This window comes from Carica papaya, chromosome 8, assembly GCF_054855325.1.
Source record: "Carica papaya isolate Zhongbai chromosome 8, ASM5485532v1, whole genome shotgun sequence".
Taxonomy (NCBI): domain Eukaryota; kingdom Viridiplantae; phylum Streptophyta; class Magnoliopsida; order Brassicales; family Caricaceae; genus Carica; species Carica papaya.
In genome coordinates, this window is record NC_142316.1 from 18,312,843 (window position 1) to 18,334,835 (window position 21,993).

General features: G+C 46.4%; 4 non-coding genes and 35 pseudogenes across 4 annotated transcripts; all 39 read left to right on the forward strand.

Annotated features, from left to right (window-relative positions):
- The first annotated feature begins 357 nt into the window (after positions 1–357).
- LOC148247263 (5S ribosomal RNA) lies at positions 358–476 on the forward strand. The gene has a single exon (XR_015815823.1). It is a non-coding gene; the product is annotated as a 5S ribosomal RNA (ribosomal RNA).
- A 205-nt stretch (positions 477–681) lies between these two features.
- Positions 682–800, forward strand: LOC148247264 (5S ribosomal RNA; annotated as a pseudogene).
- Positions 801–1,005: 205 nt separating this feature from the next.
- Positions 1,006–1,124, forward strand: LOC148247265 (5S ribosomal RNA; annotated as a pseudogene).
- Positions 1,125–2,007: 883 nt separating this feature from the next.
- LOC148247266 (5S ribosomal RNA) lies at positions 2,008–2,126 on the forward strand (annotated as a pseudogene).
- An 824-nt stretch (positions 2,127–2,950) lies between these two features.
- Positions 2,951–3,069, forward strand: LOC148247267 (5S ribosomal RNA; annotated as a pseudogene).
- A 561-nt stretch (positions 3,070–3,630) lies between these two features.
- Positions 3,631–3,749, forward strand: LOC148247268 (5S ribosomal RNA; annotated as a pseudogene).
- Positions 3,750–4,308: 559 nt separating this feature from the next.
- LOC148247269 (5S ribosomal RNA) lies at positions 4,309–4,427 on the forward strand (annotated as a pseudogene).
- Positions 4,428–4,632: 205 nt separating this feature from the next.
- LOC148247270 (5S ribosomal RNA) lies at positions 4,633–4,751 on the forward strand (annotated as a pseudogene).
- A 204-nt stretch (positions 4,752–4,955) lies between these two features.
- On the forward strand, positions 4,956–5,074 carry LOC148247271 (5S ribosomal RNA; annotated as a pseudogene).
- A 209-nt stretch (positions 5,075–5,283) lies between these two features.
- LOC148247272 (5S ribosomal RNA) lies at positions 5,284–5,402 on the forward strand (annotated as a pseudogene).
- A 917-nt stretch (positions 5,403–6,319) lies between these two features.
- On the forward strand, positions 6,320–6,438 carry LOC148247273 (5S ribosomal RNA; annotated as a pseudogene).
- Positions 6,439–7,353: 915 nt separating this feature from the next.
- LOC148247274 (5S ribosomal RNA) lies at positions 7,354–7,472 on the forward strand (annotated as a pseudogene).
- Positions 7,473–8,033: 561 nt separating this feature from the next.
- On the forward strand, positions 8,034–8,152 carry LOC148247275 (5S ribosomal RNA; annotated as a pseudogene).
- A 205-nt stretch (positions 8,153–8,357) lies between these two features.
- On the forward strand, positions 8,358–8,476 carry LOC148247276 (5S ribosomal RNA; annotated as a pseudogene).
- A 561-nt stretch (positions 8,477–9,037) lies between these two features.
- Positions 9,038–9,155, forward strand: LOC148247277 (5S ribosomal RNA; annotated as a pseudogene).
- A 205-nt stretch (positions 9,156–9,360) lies between these two features.
- LOC148247278 (5S ribosomal RNA) lies at positions 9,361–9,479 on the forward strand (annotated as a pseudogene).
- A 205-nt stretch (positions 9,480–9,684) lies between these two features.
- On the forward strand, positions 9,685–9,803 carry LOC148247279 (5S ribosomal RNA; annotated as a pseudogene).
- Positions 9,804–10,362: 559 nt separating this feature from the next.
- LOC148247280 (5S ribosomal RNA) lies at positions 10,363–10,481 on the forward strand (annotated as a pseudogene).
- A 204-nt stretch (positions 10,482–10,685) lies between these two features.
- LOC148247281 (5S ribosomal RNA) lies at positions 10,686–10,804 on the forward strand (annotated as a pseudogene).
- A 204-nt stretch (positions 10,805–11,008) lies between these two features.
- Positions 11,009–11,127, forward strand: LOC148247282 (5S ribosomal RNA; annotated as a pseudogene).
- A 203-nt stretch (positions 11,128–11,330) lies between these two features.
- On the forward strand, positions 11,331–11,449 carry LOC148247283 (5S ribosomal RNA; annotated as a pseudogene).
- A 1,154-nt stretch (positions 11,450–12,603) lies between these two features.
- On the forward strand, positions 12,604–12,722 carry LOC148247284 (5S ribosomal RNA). The gene has a single exon (XR_015815883.1). It is a non-coding gene; the product is annotated as a 5S ribosomal RNA (ribosomal RNA).
- Positions 12,723–12,926: 204 nt separating this feature from the next.
- On the forward strand, positions 12,927–13,045 carry LOC148247285 (5S ribosomal RNA; annotated as a pseudogene).
- Positions 13,046–13,248: 203 nt separating this feature from the next.
- LOC148247286 (5S ribosomal RNA) lies at positions 13,249–13,367 on the forward strand (annotated as a pseudogene).
- Positions 13,368–14,521: 1,154 nt separating this feature from the next.
- LOC148247287 (5S ribosomal RNA) lies at positions 14,522–14,640 on the forward strand (annotated as a pseudogene).
- A 190-nt stretch (positions 14,641–14,830) lies between these two features.
- On the forward strand, positions 14,831–14,949 carry LOC148247288 (5S ribosomal RNA; annotated as a pseudogene).
- A 589-nt stretch (positions 14,950–15,538) lies between these two features.
- On the forward strand, positions 15,539–15,657 carry LOC148247289 (5S ribosomal RNA; annotated as a pseudogene).
- A 205-nt stretch (positions 15,658–15,862) lies between these two features.
- Positions 15,863–15,981, forward strand: LOC148247290 (5S ribosomal RNA). Its single transcript, XR_015815479.1, has one exon. It is a non-coding gene; the product is annotated as a 5S ribosomal RNA (ribosomal RNA).
- Positions 15,982–16,862: 881 nt separating this feature from the next.
- LOC148247291 (5S ribosomal RNA) lies at positions 16,863–16,981 on the forward strand (annotated as a pseudogene).
- Positions 16,982–17,190: 209 nt separating this feature from the next.
- On the forward strand, positions 17,191–17,309 carry LOC148247292 (5S ribosomal RNA). Its single transcript, XR_015815224.1, has one exon. It is a non-coding gene; the product is annotated as a 5S ribosomal RNA (ribosomal RNA).
- A 558-nt stretch (positions 17,310–17,867) lies between these two features.
- Positions 17,868–17,986, forward strand: LOC148247293 (5S ribosomal RNA; annotated as a pseudogene).
- Positions 17,987–18,190: 204 nt separating this feature from the next.
- On the forward strand, positions 18,191–18,309 carry LOC148247294 (5S ribosomal RNA; annotated as a pseudogene).
- A 209-nt stretch (positions 18,310–18,518) lies between these two features.
- On the forward strand, positions 18,519–18,637 carry LOC148247295 (5S ribosomal RNA; annotated as a pseudogene).
- Positions 18,638–19,221: 584 nt separating this feature from the next.
- Positions 19,222–19,340, forward strand: LOC148247296 (5S ribosomal RNA; annotated as a pseudogene).
- A 205-nt stretch (positions 19,341–19,545) lies between these two features.
- LOC148247297 (5S ribosomal RNA) lies at positions 19,546–19,664 on the forward strand (annotated as a pseudogene).
- Positions 19,665–20,224: 560 nt separating this feature from the next.
- On the forward strand, positions 20,225–20,343 carry LOC148247298 (5S ribosomal RNA; annotated as a pseudogene).
- Positions 20,344–20,547: 204 nt separating this feature from the next.
- Positions 20,548–20,666, forward strand: LOC148247299 (5S ribosomal RNA; annotated as a pseudogene).
- A 561-nt stretch (positions 20,667–21,227) lies between these two features.
- Positions 21,228–21,346, forward strand: LOC148247300 (5S ribosomal RNA; annotated as a pseudogene).
- A 204-nt stretch (positions 21,347–21,550) lies between these two features.
- LOC148247301 (5S ribosomal RNA) lies at positions 21,551–21,669 on the forward strand (annotated as a pseudogene).
- Positions 21,670–21,993: the final 324 nt, after the last annotated feature.

The window sequence follows — 21,993 nt, forward strand, 5'->3', positions numbered from 1 at the left end:
ACATGAGCAATCATACCAGCACCAATGCAACAGATTCTATCAGAACTCCGCAAGTTAAAGGTGCTTGGGCGAGAGTAGCACTAGGATGGGTGACTTCCTGCGAAGTCCTTATATTTCACCCATTTTCTTAGGAAGTCCTCGTGTTGCACCCATTTTTTTGCAGATGATTCTTTCGACGATACGCGCGACTTGAATTATGGTCCTCAGGTTTATTCGCAAATGTGAGTCATCTCACCGTAGCATTTTACTTGATATTAGAACGAGCACGGGAGGTGCATTGCAAACGCACAAGGAAACAAATGACGGGAGGGGGAAGAAAGGAGAAGGAGTTTATGTATTTGCAGCGTGGAATTAGAGGGGTGCGATCATACCAGCATTAATGCACCGGATCCCATCAGAACTCCGCAGTTAAGTGTGCTTGGGCGAGAGTAGTACTCGGATGGGTGACCTCTTGGGAAGTCCTCGTGTCGCACCAATTTTTTTTCAGACAGGTTGTTCGACGTTACGCGCGACTGGAAGTAGGGTCCGCTGGTTTATACGCAAATGTGAGTCAAGAAGCAGGGGCATTTTAATCGATATTAGAACGAGAAGGAGAGGTGCAATGTGAACGCATAAGGAAACAATTGATGGGAGGGGGAGGGAAGGAGAAAGAGTGTATGAATTTTCAGCACAAAATGAAACAGGTGTGATCATACCAGCACTAATGCACCGTATCCCATCAGAACTCCGTAGTTAAGTGTGCTTGGGCGAGAGTAGTACTCGGATGGGTGACCTCCTGGGAAGTCCTTATGTCGCAAAAATTTTTTTTCAGACGGGTCGTTCGACGTTACGCAGGACTGGAACTAGGGTCCGCTGGTTTATACGCAAATGTGAGTCAAGAAGTAGGGGCATTTTAATCGATATTAGAACGAAAAAGAGAGGTGCAGTGTGAACGCACAAGGAAACAATTGATGGGAGGGGGAGGGAAGGAGAAGGAGTGTATGTATTTTCAGCACGAAATGAAACAGGCGCGGTAATACCAGCACTAATGCAACGGATTCTATCAGAACTCCGTAGGTAAGGGTGTTTGGGCGAGAGTAGTACTAGCATGGGTTACCTGGTGGGAAGTCCTCGTGTCGCACCAATTTTTTTTCAGACCGGTCGTTCGACGTTACGCTCGACTGGAACTGGGGTCCGCTGGTTTATATGCAATTGTGAGTCAAGAAGCAGGGGCATTTTAATCGATATTAGAACGAGAAGGAGAGGTGCAGTGTGAACGCACAAGGAAACAATTGATGGGAGGGGGAGAGAAGGAGAAGGAGTGTATGTATTTTCAGCACAAAATGAAACAGGTGCGATCATACCAGCACTAATGCAACGGATTCTATCAGAACTCCGTAGGTAAGGGTGCTTGGACGAGAGTTGTACTAGCATGGGTTACCTCCTGCGAAGTCCTTATATTTCACCCATTTTCTTGTGAAGTCCTCGTGTTGCACCCATTTTTTTGCAGATGATTCTTTCGACGTTACGCGCGACTTGAATTATGGTCCTCAGGTTTATTCGCAAATGTGAGTCTCGGCGCTGTAGCATTTTACTTGATATTAGAACGAGAACGGGAGGTGCAGTGCGCACGCACAAGGAAACAAATGACGGGACGGGGAAGAAAGGGGAATGAGTTTATGTATTTGCAGCGCAAAATTAAACAGGTGCGATCATACCAGCACTAATGTACCGGATCTTATCAGAACTCTGCAGTGAAGTGTGCTTTGGCGAGATTAGTACTCGGATGGTTGATCTCCTTGGAAGTCCTCCTGTCGCACCAATTTTTTTTCAGACGGGTCGTTCGACGTTACGCGCGACTGGAAGTAGGGTCCGCTGGTTTATACGCAAATGTGAGTCAAGAAGCAGGGGCATTTTCATCGATATTAGAACGAGAAGGAGAGGTGCAATGTGAACGCATAAGGAAACAATTGATGGGAGGGGGAGGGAAGGAGAAAGAGTGTATGAATTTTCAGCACAAAATGAAACAGGTGTGATCATACCAGCACTAATGCACCAGATCCCATCAGAACTCCGTAGTTAAGTGTGCTTGGTACCGAGTAGTACTCGGATGGGTGACCTCCTGGGAAGTCCTTGTGTCGCAAAAATTTTTTTTCAGACGGGTCGTTCGACGTTACGCAGGACTGGAACTAGGGTCCGCTGGTTTATACGCAAATGTGAGTCAAGAAGTAGGGGCATTTTAATCGATATTAGAACGAAAAAGAGAGGTGCAGTGTGAACGCACAAGGAAACAATTGATGGGAGGGGGAGGGAAGGAGAAGGAGTGTATGTATTTTCAGCACGAAATGAAACAGGCGAGGTAATACCAGCACTAATGCAACGGATTCTATCAGAACTCCGTAGGTAAGGGTGTTTGGGCGAGAGTAGTACTAGCATGGGTTACCTCCTGCGAAGTCCTTATATTTCACTCATTTTCTTGTGATGTCCTCGTGTTGCACCCATTTTAATCGATATTAGAACGAGAAAGAGAGGTGCAGTGTGAACGCACAAGGAAACAATTGATGGGAGGGGGAGGGAAGGAGAAGGAGTGTATGTATTTTCAGCACGAAATGAAACAGGTTCGATCATACCAGCACTAATGCAACGGATTCTATCAGAACTCCGTAGGTAAGGGTGCTTGGGCGAGAGTAGTACTAGCAAGGGTTACCTCCTGCGAAGTCCTTATATTTCACCCATTTTCTTGTAAAAGTTCTCGTGTTGCACCCATTTTTTTGCAGATGATTCTTTCGACGTTACGCGCGACTTAAATTATGGTCCTCAGGTTTATTGGCAAATGTGAGTCACGGCGCCGTGGCATTTTACTTGATATTAGAACGAGAACGGGAGGTGCAGTGCGCACGCACAAGGGAACAAATGACGGGAGGGGGAAGAAAGGGGAATGAGTGTATGTATTTGCAGCGCGAAATTAAACAGGTGCGATCATACCAGCACAAATGCACCGGATCCCATCAGAACTCCGCAGTTAAGTGTGCTTTGGCGAAAGTAGTACAATGATGGGTTACCTCCTGGGAAGTTCTCGTGTTGCACCCATTTTTTTTTTCAGATGTGCCGTTCGACGTTACGCACGACTTTAAATATGGTCCGCAGATTTATTCGCAAATGTGAGTCACGGCGCCGTGGCATTTTACCTGATATTTGAACGAGAACTAGAGGTGCAGTGCGCACGCACAAGGAAACAAATGACGGGAGGGGGAAGAAAGGAGAAGGAGTGTATGTATTTGCAGCGCAAAATGAAACAGGTGCAATCATACCAGCACTAATGCAACGGATTCTATCAGAACTCCGTAGGTAAGGGTGTTTGGGCGAGAGTAGTACTAGCATTGGTTACCTCCTGCGAAGTTCTTATATTTCACCCATTTTCTTGTGAAGTCCTCGTGTTGAACCCATTTTTTTGCAGATGATTCTTTCGACGTTACGCGCGACTTGTATTATGGTTCTCAGATTTATTCGCAAATGTGAGTCACGGTGCTGTAGCATTTTACTTGATATTAGAACGAGAACAGAAGGTGCAGTGCGCACGCACAAGGAAACAAATGACGGGAGGGGCAAGAAAGGAGAAGGAGTTTATATATTTGCAGCGCGGAATTAAACGGTTGCGATCATACCATCACTAATGCACTGGATCCCATCAGAACTCCGTAGTTAAGTGTGCTTGGGCGAGAGTAGTTCTCGGATGGGTGACCTGGTGGGAAGTCCTCGTGTCGCACCAATTTTTTTTCAGACCGGTCGTTCGACGTTACGCTCGACTGGAACTGGGGTCCGCTGGTTTATATGCAATTGTGAGTCAAGAAGCAGGGGCATTTTAATCGATATTAGAACGAGAAGGAGAGGTGCAGTGTGAACGCACAAGGAAACAATTGATGGGAGGGGGAGAGAAGGAGAAGGAGTGTATGTATTTTCAGCACAAAATGAAACAGGTGCGATCATACCAGCACTAATGCAACGGATTCTATCCGAACTCCGTAGGTAAGGGTGCTTGGACGAGAGTTGTACTAGCATGGGTTACCTCCTGCGAAGTCCTTATATTTCACCCATTTTCTTGTGAAGTCCTCGTGTTGCACCCATTTTTTTGCAGATGATTCTTTCGACGTTACGCGCGACTTGAATTATGGTCCTCAGGTTTATTCGCAAATGTGAGTCTCGGCGCTGTAGCATTTTACTTGATATTAGAACGAGAACGGGAGGTGCAGTGCGCACGCACAAGGAAACAAATGACGGGACGGGGAAGAAAGGGGAATGAGTTTATGTATTTGCAGCGCAAAATTAAATAGGTGCGATCATACCAGCACTAATGTACCGGATCTTATCAGAACTCCGCAGTGAAGTGTGCTTTGGCGAGATTAGTACTCGGATGGGTGACCTCCTGGGAAGTCCTCGTGTCGCACCAATTTTTTTTCAGACAGGTCGTTCGACGTTACGCGCGTCTGGAACTAGTGTCCGCTGGTTTGTACGCAAATGTGAGTCAAGAAGCAGGGGCATTTTAATCGATATTAGAACGAGAATGAGAGGTGAAGTGTGAACGCACAAGGAAACAAATGATGGGAGGGGGAAGAAAGGAGAAGGAGTGTATGTATTTGCAGCGCGAAATTAAACAGGTGCGATCATACCAGCACTAAAGCTCCGTATCCCATTAGAACTCCGCAGTTAAGTGTGCTTGGGCGAGAGTAGTACTCGGATGGGTGACAACTTGGGAAGCCCTCGTGTTGCAACAAGTTTTTTTCAGATGGGTCGTTTGATGTTACGCGCGACTGGAACTATGGTCCGCTGGTTTATACGCAAATGTGAGTCAAGAATCAGGGGCATTTTAATCGATATTAGAACAAGAAGGAGAGGTGCAGTGTGAACGAACAAGGAAACAAATGATGGGAGGGGGGTAGGGAAGAAGGAGTGTATGTATTTTCAGCACGAAATTAAACAGGTGCGGTCACACCAGCACAAATGCACCGGATGCCATCAGAACTCCACAGTTAAGTGTGCTTTGGCGAAAGTAGTACAATGATGGGTTACCTCCTGGGAAGTTCTTGTGTTACACCTATTTTCTTTTTTTCGAATGTGCCGTTCGACGTTACGCGCGACTTTTATTATGGTCCGCAGATTTATTCGCAAATGTGAGTCACGGCGCCGTGGTATTTCACTTGATATTTGAACGAGAACGTGAGGTGCAGTGTGCACGCACAAAGAAACAAATGACGGGAGGGGGAAGAAAGGAGAAGGCGTTTATGTATTTGCAGCGCGAAATTAGAAAGGTGCGATCATACTAGCACTAATGCACCGGATCCCATTAGAACTCCGCAGTTAAGTGTGCTTCGGCGAGAGTAATACTCGGATGGGTGACCTCCTGGGAAGTCCTCGTGTCGTACTAATTTTTTTTTTCAAACCGGTCGTTCGACGTTATGCGCGACTGCAACTAGGGTCCACTAGTTTATACGCAAATGTGAGTCAAGAAGCAGGGGCATTTTAATCGATATTAGAACGAGAAAGAGAGATGCAGAGTGCACGCACAAAGAAACAAATGACGGGAGGGGGAGGGAAGGAGAAAGAGTGTATGTATTTTCAGCACGAAATGAAACAGGTGCGACCATACCAGCACTACTGCATCGGATTCTATCAGAACTCCATACGTAAGGGTGCTTGGGCGAGAGTAGTACTAGCATGGGTTACCTCCTGCGAAGTCCTTATATTTCACCAATTTTCTTGTAAAGTCCTCGTGTTGCACCCATTTTTTTGCAGATGATTCTTTCGACGTTACGCGCGACTTGAATTATGGTCCTCAGGTTTATTCGCAAATGTGAGTCAAGAAACAGGGGCATTTTAATCGATATTAGAACGAGAAGGAGATGTGCAGTGTGAACGCACAAGGAAACAATTGACGGGAGGGGGGATGGAGGGAGAAAAAGTGTATGTATTTGCAGCGCAGAATGAAACATGAGCAATCATACCAGCACCAATGCAACAGATTCTATCAGAACTCCGCAAGTTAAGGGTTCTTGGGCGAGAGTAGCACTAGGATGGATGACCTCTTGCGAAGTCCTTATATTTCAACCATTTTCTTAGGAAGTCCTCGTGTTGCATCCATTTTTTTGCAGATGATTCTTTCGACAATACGCGCGACTTGAATTATGGTCCTCAGGTTTATTCGCAAATGTGAGTCACGGCACCGTAGCATTTTACTTGATATTAGAACGAGCACGGGAGCTGCAGTGCGCACGCACAAGGAAACAAATGATGGGAGGGGGAAGAAAGGAGAATGAGTATATGTATTTGCAGCGCAAAATTAAACGGGTGCGATCATACCAGCATTAATGCACCGGATCCCATCAGAACTCCGCAGTTAAGTGTGCTTGCGTGAGAGTAGTATTCAGATGGGTAACCTCCTGGGAAGTCCTCGTGTCGAACCAATTTTTTTTCAGACGCGTCGTTCGACGTTACGCGCGACTGGAACTAGGATCCGCTGGTTTATACGCAAATGTGAGTCAAGAAGTAGGGGCATTTTAATCGATATTAGAACGAGAAAGAGAGATGCAGAGTGCACACACAAGGAAACAAATGACGGGAAGGGGAGGGAAGGAGAAAGAGTGTATGTATTTTCAGCACGAAATGAAACAGGTGCGATCATACCAGCACTAATGCATCGGATTCTATCAGAACTCCATATGTAAGGGTGCTTGGGCGAGAGTAGTACTAGCATGGGTTACCTCCTGCAAAGTCCTTATATTTCACCCATTTTCTTGTAAAGTCCTCGTGTTGCACCCATTTTTTTGCAGATGATTCTTTCGACGTTACGCGCGACTTCAATTATGGTCCTCAGGTTTATTCGCATATGTGAGTCAAGAAGCAGGGGCATTTTAATCGATATTAGAACGAGAAGGAGAGGTGCAGTGTGAACGCACAAGGAAACAATTGACGGGAGGGGGGATGGAGGGAGAAAAAGTGTATGTAGTTGCAGCGCAGAATGAAACATGAGCAATCATACCAGCACCAATGCAACGGATTCTATCAGAACTCCGCAAGTTAAGGGTGCTTGGGCGAGAGTAGCACTAGGATGGGTGACCTCATGCGAAGTCCTTATATTTCACCCATTTTCTCAGGAAGTCCTCGTGTTGCACCCATTTTTTTGCAGATGATTCTTTCGACAATACGTGCGACTTGAATTATGGTCCTCAGGTTTATTCGCAAATGTGAGTCACGGCACCATAGCATTTTACTTGATATTAGAACGAGCACGGGAGGTGTAGTGCGCACGCACAAGGAAACAAATGACGGGAGGGGGAAGAAAGGGGAAGGAATTTATGTATTTGCAGCGCGAAATTAATCAGGTGCGGTTATACCAGCACTAATGCACCGGATCCCATCAGAACTCCACAGTTAAGTGTGCTTGGGCGAGAGTAGTACTCGAATGGGTGACCTACTGGGAAGTCCTCATGTCGCACTAATTTTTTTTTAGATGGGTCGTTCGACGTTACGCGCGACTGGAACTAGGGTCCACTGATTTATACGCAAATGTGAGTCAAGAAGCAGGGGCATTTTAATCGATATTAGAACGAGAAAGAGAGATGCAGAGTGCACGCACTAGGAAACAAATGATGGGAGGGGGGGTGGAGGGAGAAAAAGTGTATGTATTTCCAGCGCAGAATGAAACATGAGGAATCATACCAGCACCAATGGAACAGATTCTATCAGAACTCCGCAAGTTAAGGGTGCTTGGGCGAGAGTAGCACTAGGATGGGTGACCTCCTGCGAAGTCCTTATATTACACCCATTTTCTTAGGAAGTCCTCGTGTTGCACCCATTTTTTTGCAGATGATTTTTTCGTAGATACGCCCGACTTGAATTATGGTCCTCAGGTTTATTCGCAAATGTGAGTTACGGCACCGTAGCATTTTACTTGATATTAGAACGAGCACGGGAGGTGCAGTGCGCACGCACAAGGAAACAAATGACGGGAGGGGGAAGAAAGGAGAAGGAGTTTATGTATTTGCAGCGCAAAATTAAACGGGTGCGATCATACCAGCACTAATGAACCGGATCCCATCAGAACTCCGCAGTTAAGTGTGCTTGGGCGAGAGTAGTACTCGGATGGGTGACCTCCTGCGAAGTTCTCGTGTCGCACAAATTTTTTTTCAGATGGGTCGTTCGAAGTTACGCGCGACTGGAACTAGGGTCCGCTGGTTTATACGCAAATGTGAGTCAAGAAGCAGGGGCATTTTAATCGATATTAGAACGAGAATGAGAGGTGAAGTGTGAACGCACAAGGAAACAAATGACGGGAGGGGGAAGAAAGGAGAAGGAGTGTATGTATTTGCAGCGCGAAACTAAACAAGTGCGATCATACCAGCACTAAAGCCCCGGATCCCATCAGAACTCTGCAGTTAAGTGTGCTTGGGCGAGATTAGTACTCGGATGGATGACCTCTTTGGAAGTCCTCGTGTCGCACGAATTTTTTTTCAGACGGGTCGTTCGACGTTATGCGCGTCTGGAACTAGGGTCCGCTGGTTTATACGCAAATGTGAGCCATAAAGCAGGGACATTTTAATCGATATTAGAACGAGAAGGAGAGGTGCAGTGTGAACGCACAAGGAAACAATTGATGGGAGGGGGAGGGAAGGAGAAGGAGTGTATGTATTTTCAGCACGAAATGAAACAGGTGCGATCATACCAGCACTAATGCAACGGATTCTATCAGAACTCCATAGGTAAGGGTGCTTGAGCGAGAGTAGTACTAGCATGGGTTACCTCCTGCGAAGTACTTATATTTCACCAATTTTCTTGTGAAGTCCTCGTGTCGCACCAATTTTTTTTTTCAGACGGGTCGTTCGACATTACGCGCGTCTGGAACTTGGGTCCGCTGGTTTATACGCAAATGTGAGTGAAGAAGCAGGGGCATTTTAATCGATATTAGAACGAGAATGAGAGGTGAAGTGTGAACGCACAAGGAAACAAATGACGGGAGGGGGAAGAAAGGAGAATGAGTGTATGTATTTGCAGCGCGAAACTAAACAGGTGCGATCATACCAGCATTAAAGCCCCAGGTCCCATCAGAACTCCGCAGTTAAGTGTGCTTGGCGAGATTAGTACTCGGATGGTTGACCTCCTGGGAAGTCCTCGTGTCGCACTAATTTTTTTTCAGATGGGTCGTTCGACGTTACGCGCATCTGGAACTAGGGTCCGCTGGTTTATACGCAAATGTGAGTCAAGAATCAGGGGCATTTCAATCGATATTAGAACGAGAATGAGAGGTGAAGTGTAAACGCACAAGGAAACAAATGACGGGAGGGGGAAGAAAATAGAAGGAGTGTATGTATTTGCAGCGCGAAATTAAACAGGTGCTATCATACCAGCACTAAAGCTCCGGATCCCATCAGAACTCCGCAGTTAAGTGTGCTTGGGCGAGAGTAGTACTCGGATGGGTGACTACCTGGTAAGCCCTCGTGTTGCACCTATTTTTTTTCGGATAGGTTGTTCGACGTTACGCGCGAATGGAATTATAAACCGCTGGTTCATTTGCAAAGGTGAGTCACGGTGCCGGGGCATATTACTTGATATTAGAACGAGAAAGAGAGATGCAGAGCGCACGCACAAAGAAACATATGACGGGAGGGGGAAGAAAGGAGAAGGAGTTTATGTATTTGCAGCGCGGAATTAAACGGATGCGATCATACCACCACTAATGCACCGGATCCCATCATAACTCCGCAGTTAAGTGTGTTTGGGCGAGAGTATTACTCGGATGGGTGACCTCCTGGGAAGTCCTCGTGTCACACCAATTTTTTTTCAGATGGGTCGTTCGACGTTACGCGCGACTGGAACTGGGGTCAGCTGGTTTATACGCAAATGTGAGTCAAGAATCAGGGACATTTTAATCGATATTAGAACGAGAATGAGAGGTGCAGTGTGAACGCACAAGGAAACAATTGATGTTAGGGGGAGGGAAGGAGAAGGAGTGTATGTATTTTCAGCACGAAATGAAACAGGTGCGATCATACCAACACTAATGCGACGGATTCTATCAGAACTCCGTAGGTAAGGGTGCTTGGGCGAGAGTAGTACTAGCACGGGTTACCTCCTGGGAAGTCCTTATATTTCACCCATTTTCTTGTGAAGTCCTCGTGTTGCACACATTTTTTTGCAAATGATTCTTTCGACGTTACGCGCAACTTGAATTATGGTGCTCAGATTTATTCGCAAATGTGAGTCACGGCGCCGTGGCATTTTACTTGATATTAGAACGAGAACGAGAGGTGCAACGCGCACGCACAAGGAAACAAATGACGAGAGGGGGAAGAAAGGGGAATGAGTTTATGTATTTGCAGCGCGACATTAAACAGGTGCGATCATACCAGCACTAATGCACCGGATCCCATCAGAACTCCGCAGTTATGTGTGCTTAGGCGAGATTAGTACTCAGATGGGTGACCTCTTGGGAAGTCCTCGTGTCGCACCAATTTTTTTCAGACGGGTCGTTCGACGTTACGCGCGACTGGAACTGGGGTCTGCTGGTTTATACGCAAATGTGAGTCAAGAAGCAGGGGCATTTTAATCGATATTAGAACGAGAAGGAGAGGTGCAGTGTGAACGCACAAGAAAACAAATGACGGGAGGGGGAAGAAAGGAGAAGTAGTGTATGTATTTGCAGCGTAAAATGAAACAGGTGCTATCATACCAGCACTAAAGCTCCGTATCCCATCAGAACTTCGAAGTTAAGTGTGCTTAGGCGAGAGTAGTACTCGGATGGGTGACCACTTGGGAAGCCCTTGTGTTGTACCTATTTTTTTCGGATGGGTTGTTCGACGTTACGCGCGAATGGAATTATAAACCACTAGTTCATTTGCAAAGGAGAGTCACGGTGCCGGGGCATATTACTTGATATTAGAACAAGAAAGAGAGATGCAGAGCGCACGCACAAGGAAACATCTTACGGAAGGGGGAAGAAAGGAGAAGGAGTTTATGTATTTGCAGCGCGGAATTAAACGGGTGCGATCATACCACCACTAATGCACCGGATCCCATCAGAACTTCGCAGTTAAGTGTGCTTGGGCGAGAGTTGTACTCGGATGGGTGACCTCCTGGGAAGTCCTCGTATCGCACCAATTTTTTTTCAGATGGGTCGTTCGATGTTACGCGCGACTGGAACTATGGTCCGCTGGTTTATATGCAAATGTGAGTCAAGAAAAAGGGGCATTTTAATCGATATTAGAACGAGAAGGAGAGGTGCAGTGTGAACGCACAAGGAAACAAATGATGGGAGGGGGGAGGGAAGAAGGAGTGTATGTATTTTCAGCACGAAATTAAACAGGTACGGTCACACCAGCGCAAATGCACCGGATCCCATCAGAACTCCACAGTTAAGTGTGCTTTGGCGAAAGTAGTACAATGATGGGTTACCTCTTGGAAAGTTCTCGTGTTGCACCCATTTTCTTTTTTTCAGATGTGCCGTTCGACGTTACGCGCGACTTTAATTATGATCCGCAGATTTATTCGAAAATGTGAGTCACGGCACCGTGGTATTTTACTTGATATTTGAACGAGAACAGGAGGTGCAGTGCGCACGCACAAGGAAACAAATAACGGGAGGAGGAAGAAAAGAGAAGAAGTGTATGTATTTGAAGCGCAAAATTAAACAAGTGGCATCATACCAGCACTAATGCAGTGGATCCCATCAGAATTTTGCAGTTAAATGTGCTTGGGCGAGAGTAGTAGTCAGATGGGTGACCTCTTGGGAAGTCCTCGTATCGCAACAATTTTTTTTCAGATGGGTCGTTCGACATTACGCGTGACTGGAACTATGGTTTGCTGGTTTATACGCAAATGTGAGTCAAGAATCAGGGGCATTTTAATCGATATTAGAACGAGAAGGAGAGGTGCAGTGTGAACGCACAAGGAAACAAATGATGGGAGGGCGAAGGGAAGAAGGAGTGTATGTATTTGCAGCGCAGAATGAAATATGAGCAATCATACCAGCACCAATGCAACGGATTCTATCAGAACTCCGCAAGTTAAGGGTGCTTGGGCGAGAGTAGCACTAGGATGGGTGACCTCCAGTGAAGTCCTTATATTTCACCCATTTTCTTAGGAAGTCCTCGTGTTGCACCCATTTTTTTGCAGATGATTCTTTCGACGATACGCGCGACTTGAATTAGGGTCCTCAGGTTTATTCGCAAATGTGAGTCACGGCACCGTAGCATTTTACTTGATATTAGAACGAGCACGGGAGGTGCAGTGCGCACGCATAAGGAAACAAATGACGGGAGGGGGAAGAAAGGGGAATGAGTGTATGTATTTGCAGCGCGAAATGTAACAGGTGCGATCATACAAGCACAAATGCACCGGATCCTGGGATGTTCCCGTGTTGCACCCATTTTCTTTTTTTCAGATGTGCCGTTCGACGTTACGCGCGACTTTAATTATGGTCCGCAGATTTATTTACAAATGTGAGTCACGGCGCCGTGGCATTTTACTTGATATTTGACTGAGAACGAGAGGTGCAGTGCGCACGCACAAGGAAACAAATGACGGGAGGGGGAAGAAAGGAGAAGGAGTTTATGTATTTGCAGCGCAAAATTTAACGGGTGCGATCATACCAGCACAAATGCACCGGATCCCATCAGAACTCCGCAGTTAAGTGTGCTTGGGCGAGAGTAGTACTCGGATGGGTGACCACTTGGGAAGCCCTTGTGTTGTACCTATTTTTTTCGGATGGGTTGTTCGACGTTACGCGCGAATGGAATTATAAACCGCTGGTTCATTTGCAAAGGAGAGTCACGGTGCCGGGGCATATTACTTGATATTAGAACAAGAAAGAGAAATGCAGAGCGCACGCACAAGGAAACATCTTACGGAAGGGGGAAGAAAGGAGAAGGAGTTTATGTATTTGCAGTGCGGAATTAAACGAGTGCGATCATACCACCACTAATGCACCGGATCCCATCAGAACTTCGCAGTTAAGTGTGCTTGGGCGAGAGTTGTACTCGGATGGGTGACCTCTTGGGAAGTCCTCGTATCGCACCAATTTTTTTTAAGATGGGTCGTTCGATGTTACGCGCGACTGGAACTATGGTCCGCTGGTTTATACGCAAATGTGAGTCAAGAAAAAGGGGCATTTTAATCGATATTAGAACGAGAAGGAGAGGTGCAGTGTGAACGCACAAGGAAACAAATGATGGGAGGGGGGAGGGAAGAAGGAGTGTATGTATTTTCAGCACGAAATTAAACAGGTGCGGTCACACCAGCGCAAATGCACCGGATCCCATCAGAACTCCACAGTTAAGTGTGCTTTAGCGAAAGTAGTACAATGATGGGTTACCTCCTGGAAAGTTCTCGTGTTGCACCCATTTTCTTTTTTTCAGATGTGCCGTTCGACGTTACGCGCGACTTTAATTATGATCCGCAGATTTATTCGGAAATGTCAGTCACGGCACTGTGGCATTTTACTTGATATTTGAACGAGAACAGGAAGTGCAGTGCGCACGAACAAGGAAACAAATAACGGGAGGAGGAAGAAAAGAGAAGAAGTGTATGTATTTGAAGCGCAAAATTAAACAAGTGGCATCACACTAGCACTAATGCAGTGGATCCCATCAGAATTTTGCAGTTAAGTGTGCTTGGGCGAGAGTAGTAGTCAGATGGGTGACCTCTTGGGAAGTCCTCGTATCGCAACAATTTTTTTTCAGATGGGTCGTTCGACATTACGCGCGACTGGAACTATGGTTTGCTGGTTTATACGCAAATGTGAGTCAAGAATCAGGGGCATTTTAATCGATATTAGAACGAGAAGGAGAGGTGCAGTGTGAACGCACAAGGAAACAAATGATGGGAGGGGGAAGGGAAGAAGGAGTGTATGTATTTGCAGCGCAGAATGAAACATGAGCAATCATACTAGCACCAATGCAACGGATTCTATCAGAACTCCGCAAGTTAAAGGTGCTTGGGCGAGAGTAGCACTAGGATGGGTGACCTCCGGTGAAGTCCTTATATTTCACCCATTTTCTTAGGAAGTCCTCGTGTTGCACCTATTTTTTTGCAGATGATTCTTTCGACGATACGCGCGACTTGAATTAGGGTCCTCAGGTTTATTCGCAAATGTGAGTCACGGCACCGTAGCATTTTACTTGATATTAGAACGAGCACGGGAGGTGCAGTGCGCACGCACAAGGAAACAAATGACGGGAGGGGGAAGAAAGGGGAATGAGTGTATGTATTTGCAGCGCGAAATGTAACAGGTGCGATCATACAAGCACAAATGCACCGGATCCTGGGATGTTCCCGTGTTGCACCCATTTTCTTTTTTTCAGATGTGCCGTTCGACGTTACGCGCGACTTTAATTATGGTCCGCAGATTTATTCACAAATGTGAGTCACGGCGCCGTGGCATTTTACTTGATATTTGACTGAGAACGAGAGGTGCAGTGCGCACGCACAAGGAAACAAATGACGGGAGGGGGAAGAAAGGAGAAGGAGTTTATGTATTTGCAGCGCAAAATTTAACGGGTGCGATCATACCAGCACTAATGCACCGAATCCCATCAGAACTCCGCAGTTAAGTGTGCTTGGGCGAGAGTAGTACTCGGATGGGTGACCTCTTGGGAAGTCCTCATGTCGCACCAATTTTTTTTCAGACAGGTCGTTCGACGTTACTCGCGACTGGAACTAGGGTCCGCTGGTTTATACGCAAATGTTGTCCGCTGGTTTATACGCAAATGAGAAAGAGAGGTGCAGTGTGAACGCACATGGAAACAATTGATGGGAGGGGGAGGGAAGGAGAAGGAGTGTATGTATTTTCAGCACGAAATGAAACAGGTGCGATCATACCAGCACTAACGCAACGGATTCTATCAGAACTCCGTAGGTAAGCGTGCTTGGGCGAGAGTAGTACTAGCATGGGTTACCTCCTGCGAAGTCCTTATATTTCACCCATTTTCTTGTGAAGTCCTCGTGTTGCACACATTTTTTTGCAAATGATTCTTTCGACGTTACGCGCAACTTGAATTATGGTCCTCAGGTTTATTCGCAAATGTGAGTCACGGCGCCTTGGCATTTTACTTGATATTAGAACGAGAACGAGAGGTACAGTGCGCACGCACAAGGAAACAAATGACGGTAGGGGGAAGAAAGGAGAAGGAGTGTATGTATTTGCAGCGCGAAATTAAACAGGTGCGATCATATTAGCACTAATGCAACGGATTCTATTAGAACTCCGTAGGTAAGGGTGCTTGGGCGAGAGTAGTACTAGCATGGGTTACCTCCTGCGAAGTCCTTATATTTCACCCATTTTCTTGTGAAGTCCTCGTGTTGCACTCGTTTTTTTGCAGATGATTCTTTCGATGTTACGCGCGACTTGAATTATGGTCCTCAGGTTTATTCGCAAATGTGAGTCACGGCGCTGTAGCATTTTACTTGATATTAGAACGAGAATGGGAGGTGTAGTGCGCACGCACAAGGAAACAAATGACGGGAGGGGGAAGAAAGGAGAATGAGTTTATGTATTTGCAGCGCAAAATTAAACAGGTGCGATCATACCAGCACTAATGCACCGGATCCCATCAGAACTCCGCAGTGAAGTCTGCTTGGGCGAGATTAGCACTCGGATGGGTGACCTCCTGGGAAGTCCTCGTGTCGCACCAATTATTTTTCAAACGGGTCGTTCGACGTTACGCGCGTTTGGAACTATGGTCTGCTGGTTTATACGCAAATGTGAGTCAAGAAGCAGGGGCATTTTAATCGATATTAGAACGAGAATGAGAGGTGAAGTGTGAACGCACATGGAAACAAATGACGGGAGGGAGAAGAAATGAGAATGAGTGTATGTATTTGCAGCACCAAATTAAACAGGTGCGATCATACCAGCACTAAAGGTCCGGATCCCATCAGAACTCCGCAGTTAAGTGTGCTTGGGCGAGAGTAGTACTCGGATGGGTCACCACCTGAGAAGCCCTCGTGTTGCACCTATTTTTTTTTCGGATGGGTTGTTCGACGTTACGCGTGAATGGAATTATAAACCGTTGGTTCATTTGCAAAGATGAGTCACGGTGCCGGGGTATTTTACTTGATATTAGAACGAGAAAGAGAGATGCAGAGTGCACGCACAAGGAAACAAATGACGGGAGGGGGGATGGAAGGAGAAATAGTGTATGTATTTGCAGTGCAGAATGAAACATGAGGGATCATACCAGCACTAATGCAATGGATTCTATCAGAATTCCGCAGTCAAGGGTGCTTGGGCGAAAAAAGTACTCAGATGGGTGACCTCCTACGAAGTCCTTATATTTCATCCATTTTCTTGGGAGGTCCTTGTGTTGCACCCGTCTTTTTGCAGATGATTCTTTCGACGTTATGCGCGACTTGATTTATGGTCCGCAGATTTATTCGCAAATTGAGTCACGGCACCGTGGCATTTTACTTGATATTAGAACGATACACGAGGTGCAGTGCGCATGCACAAGGAAACAAATGATGGGATGAGGAAGAAAAGAGAAGGAGTGTATGTATTTGAAGCGCAAAATTAAACAAGTGGCATCATACCAGCACTAATGCACTGGATCCCATCAGAACTCTGCAGTTAAGTTTGCTTGGGAGAGAATAGTACTCGGATGGGTGACTTCTTGGGAAGTCCTCGTATCGCAACAATTTTTTTCAGATGGGTCGTTCGACGTTACGCGCAACTGGAACTATGGTCCGCTGGCATATACGCAAATGTGAGTCAAGAATCAGGGGCATTTTAATCGATATTAGAACGAGAATGAGAGGTGCAGTGTGAACGCACAAGGAAACAAATGATGGGAGGGGGGGAGGGAAGAAGGAGTGTATGTATTTTCAACACGAAATTAAACAGGTGCGGTCACACCAGCACAAATGCACCGGATCCCATCAGAACTCCGCAGTTAAGTGTGCTTTGGCGAAAGTAGTACAATGATGGGGTACCTCCTGGGAGGTTCTTGTGTTGCACCCATTTTCTTTTTTTCAGATGTGCCGTTCGACGTTAAGCGCGACTTTAATTATGGTCCGCAGATTTATTTGCAAATGTGAGTCATGGCGCCGTGACATTTTACTTGATATTTGAACGAGAACGAGAGGTGCAGTGCGCACGCACAAGGAAACAAATGATGGGAGGGGGAAGAAAGGAGAAGGAGTTTATGTATTTGCAGCGCGAAATTAAACGGGTGCGATCATACTAGCACTAATGCACCGGATCCCATCAGAACTCCGCAGTTAAGTGTGCTTGGGTGAGAGTAGTACTCGGATGGGTGACCTCTTGGGAAGTCCTCGTGTCGCACCAATTTTTTTTCAGACGGGTCGTTCGACGTTACGCGCGACTGGAACTGGGGTCCGCTGGTTTATACGCAAATGTTAGTTAAGAAGCAGAGGCATTTTAATCGATATTAGAACGAGAATGAGAGGTGCAGTGTGAACGCATAAGGAAACAATTGATGGGAGGGGGAGGGAAGGAGAATGAGTGTATGTATTTTCAGCACAAAATGGAACAGGTGCGATCATACCAGCACTAATGCAACGTATTCTATCAGAACTCCGTAGGTAAGGGTGCTTGGGCGAGAGTAGTACTAGCATGGGTTACCTCCTGCGAAGTCTTTATATTTCACCCATTTTCTTGTGAAGTTCTCGCGTTGCACCCATTTTTTTTAGATGATTCTTTCGACGTTACGCGCGACTTGAATTATAGTCCTCAGGTCTATTCGCAAATGTGAGTCACGGCACCGTTGTATTTTACTTGATATTAGAATGAGCACGGGAGGTGCAGTGAGCACGCACAAGGAAACAAATGACGGGAGGGGGAAGAAAGGAGAAGGAGTTTATGTATTTGAAGCGCGAAATTAAACGGGTGCGATCATACCAGCACTAATGCACTGGATCCCATCAGAACTCCGCAGTCAAGTGTGCTTGGGCGAGAGTAGTACTCGGATGGGTGACCTCCTGGGAAGTCCTTGTGTTGTACCAATTTTTTTTCAGACGGGTCGTTCGACGTTACGCGCGACTTGAACTATGGTCCGCTGGTTTATACGCAAATGTGAGTCAAGAATAAGGGGTATTTTAATCGATATTAGAACGAGAAGGAGAGCTGAAGTGTGAACGCACAAGGAAACAAATGATGGGAGGGGGAGAGGGAAGAAGGAGTGTATGTATTTTCAGCACGAAATTAAACAGGTGCGGTCACACCAGAACAAATGCACCGGATCCCATCAGAACTCTGCAGTTAAGTTTGCTTTGGCGAAAGTAGTACAATGATGGGTTACCTCCTGGGAAGTTCTCGTGTTGCACCCATTTTCTTTTTTTCAGATGTGCCGTTCGACGTTACGCAAGACTTTAATTATGGTCCGCAGATTTATTCGCAAATGTGAGTCACGGCGCCGTGGCATTTTACTTGATATTTGAACGGGAACGAGAGCTGCAGTGCGCACGCACAAGGAAACAAATGACGGGAGGGGGAAGAAAGGAGAAGGAGTTTATGTATTTGCAGCGCAAAATTTAACGGGTGCGATCATACCAGCACTAATGCACCGGATCCTATCAGAACTCCGCAGTTAATTGTGCTTGGGAGAGAGTAGTACTCGGATGGGTGACCTCCTGGGAAGTCCTCATGTCGCACCAATTTTTTTTCAGACAGGTCGTTCGACGTTACGCGCGACTGGAACTAGGGTCCGCTGGTTTATACGCAAATGTTGTCCGTTGGTTTATACGCAAATGTGAGTCAAGAATCAGGGACATTTTAATCGATATTAGAACGAGAATGAGAGGTGCAGTGTGAACGCACAAGGAAACAATTGATGGGAGGGGGAGGGAAGGAGAAGGAGTGTATGTATTTTCAGCACGAAATGAAACAGGTGCGATCATACCAGCACTAATGCAACGGATTCTATCAGAACTCCGTAGGTAAGGGTGCTTGGGCGAGAGTAGTACTAGCACGGGTTACCTCCTGCGAAGTCCTTATATTTCACCCATTTTCTTGTGAAGTCCTCGTGTTGCACACATTTTTTTGCAAATGATTCTTTCGACGTTACGCGCAACTTGAATTATGGTCCTCAGGTTTATTCGCAAATGTGAGTCACGGCGCCGTGGCATTTTACTTGATATTAGAACGAGAACGAGAGGTGCAGTGCGCACGCACAAGGAAACAAATGACAGGAGGGGGAAGAAAGGGGAATGAGTTTATGTATTTGCTGCGCGAAATTAAACAGGTGCGATCATACCAGCACTAATGCACCGGATCCCATCAGAACTTTGCAGTTATGTGTGCTTGGGCGAGATTAGTACTCAGATGGGTGACCTCCTGGGAAGTCCTCGTATTGCACCAATTTTTTTTCAGACGGGTCGTTCGACGTTACGCGCGACTGGAACTGGGGTCCGCTGGTTTATACGCAAATGTGAGTCAAGAAACAGGGGCATTTTAATCGATATTAGAACGAGAAGGAGAGGTGCAGTGTGAACGCACAAGGAAACAATTGACGGGAGGGGGAAGAAAAGAGAAGGAGTGTATGTATTTGCAGCGTGAAATTAAACAGGTGCGATCATGCCTCCACTAAAGCTCTGGATCCCATCAGAACTCCGCAGTTAAGTGTGCTTGGGCGAGAGTAGTACTCGGATGGGTGACCACTTGGGAAGCCCTCGTGTTGCATTAATTTTTTGTCGGATGGGTTGTTCGACGTTACGCGCGAATGGAATTATAAACCGCTGGTTCATTTGTAAAGGTGAGTAACGGTGCCGGGGCATATTACTTGATATTAGAACGAGAAAGAGAGATGCAGAGTGCACGCACAAGGAAACAAATGACGGGAGGGGGGATGGAAGGAGAAAGAGTGTATGTATTTGCAGTGCAGAATGAAACGTGAGGGATCATACCAGCACTAATGCAACGGATTTTATCAGAACTCCGTAGGTAAGGGTTCTTGGGCAAGAGTAGTACTAGCATGGGTTACCTCCTGCGAAGTCCTTATATTTCACCCATTTTCTTGTGAAGTCCTCGTGTTGCACCCATTTTTTTGCAGATGATTCTTTCGACGTTACGCGCGACTAGAATTATGGTCCTCAGGTTTATTCGCAAATGTGAGTCACGGCGCCGTGGCATTTTACTTGATAGTAGAACGAGAACGGGAGGTTCAGTGCGCACGCACAAGGAAACAAATGACGGGAGGGGGAAGAAAGGGGAATGAGTTTATGTATTTGCAGCGCGTAATTAAACAGGTGCGATCACACCAGCACTGATGCACCGGAACCCATCAGAACTCCGCAGTGAAGTGTGCGTGGGCGAGATTAGTACTCGGATGGGTGACCTCTTGGGAAGTCCTCGTGTCGCACCAATTTTTTTCAGGCGGGTCGTTCGACGTTACGCGCTTCTGGAACTAGGGTCCGCTGGTTTATACGCAAATGTGAGTCAATAAGCAAGGGCATTTTAATCGATATTAGAACGAGAATGAGAGGTGAAGTGTGAACGCACAAGGAAACAAATGACGGGAGGGGGAAGAAAGGAGAAGGAGTGTATGTATTTGCAGTGCGAAATTAAATAGGTGCGATCATACCAGCTCTAAAGCTCCGGATCCCATTAGAACTCCGCAGTTAAGTGTGCTTGGGCGAGAGTAGTACTCGGATGGGTGACCACATGGGAAGCCCTCGTGGTGCACCTATTTTTTTTCGGATGGGTTGTTCGACGTTACGCGCGAATGGATTTATAAACCACTGGTTCATTTGCAAAGGTGAGTCACGGTGCCGGGGCATATTACTTGATATTAGAATGAGAAAGAAAGATGCAGAGTGCACGCACAAGGAAACAAATGACGGGAGGGGGGATGGGAGGAGAAAGAGTGTATGTATTTGTAGTACAGAATGAAACATGAGGGATCATACCAGCACTAATGCAACGGATTCTACCAGAACTCCGCAAGTTAAAGGTGCTTGGGCGAGAGTAGCACTAGGATGGGTGACTTCCTGCGAAGTCCTTATATTTCACCCATTTTCTTAGGAAGTCCTCGTGTTGTACCTATTTTTTTGCAGATGATTCTTTCGACGATACGAGTGAGTTGATTTATGGTCCGCAGGTTTATTCGCAAATGTGAGTCACGGCGCCGTGGCATTTTACTTGATATTAGAACGAGCACGGGAGGTGCAGTGCGCACGCACAAGGAAACAAATGACGGGAGGGGGAATAAAGGAGAAGGAGTTTATGTATTTGCAGTGCGAAATTAAACGGGTGCGATCATACCAGCACTAATGCACTGGATCCCATCAGAACTCTGCAGTTAAGTGTGCTTGGGCGAGAGTAGTACTCGGATGGGTGACCACCTGGGAAGTCCTCGTGTTGCACAAATTTTTTTTCAAACGGGTCGTTCGACGTTACGCGAGACTGGAACTATGGTCCGCTGGTTTATACGCAAATGTGAATCAAGAATCAGGGGCATTTTAATCGATATTAGAACGAGAATGAGAGGTGCAGTGTGAACGCACAAGGAAACAAATGATGGGAGGGGGGGAGGGAAGATAGAGTGTATGTATTTTCAGCACGAAATTAAACAGGTGCGGTCACACCAGCACAAATGCACCGGATCCCATCAGAGCTCCGCAGTTAAGTGTGCTATGGCGAAAGTAGTACAATGATGGATTACCTCCTGGGAAGTTCTCGTGTTGCACCCATTTTCTTTTTTTCAGATGTGCCGTTCGACGTTACGCGCGACTTTAATTATGGTCCGCAGATTTATTCGCAATTGTGAGTCACGGCACCGTGGCATTTTACTTGATATTTGAACGAGAACGAGAGGTGCAGTGTGCACGCACAAGGAAACAAATGACGGGAGGGGGAAGAAAGGAGAAGGAGTGTATGTATTTGCAGCGCGGAATTAAACAGGTCCGATCATACCAGCACTAATGCAACGGACTCTATCAGAACTCCGTAGGTAAGGATGCTTGGGTGAGAGTAGTACTAGCATGGGTTACCTCCTGCGAAGTCCTTATATTTCA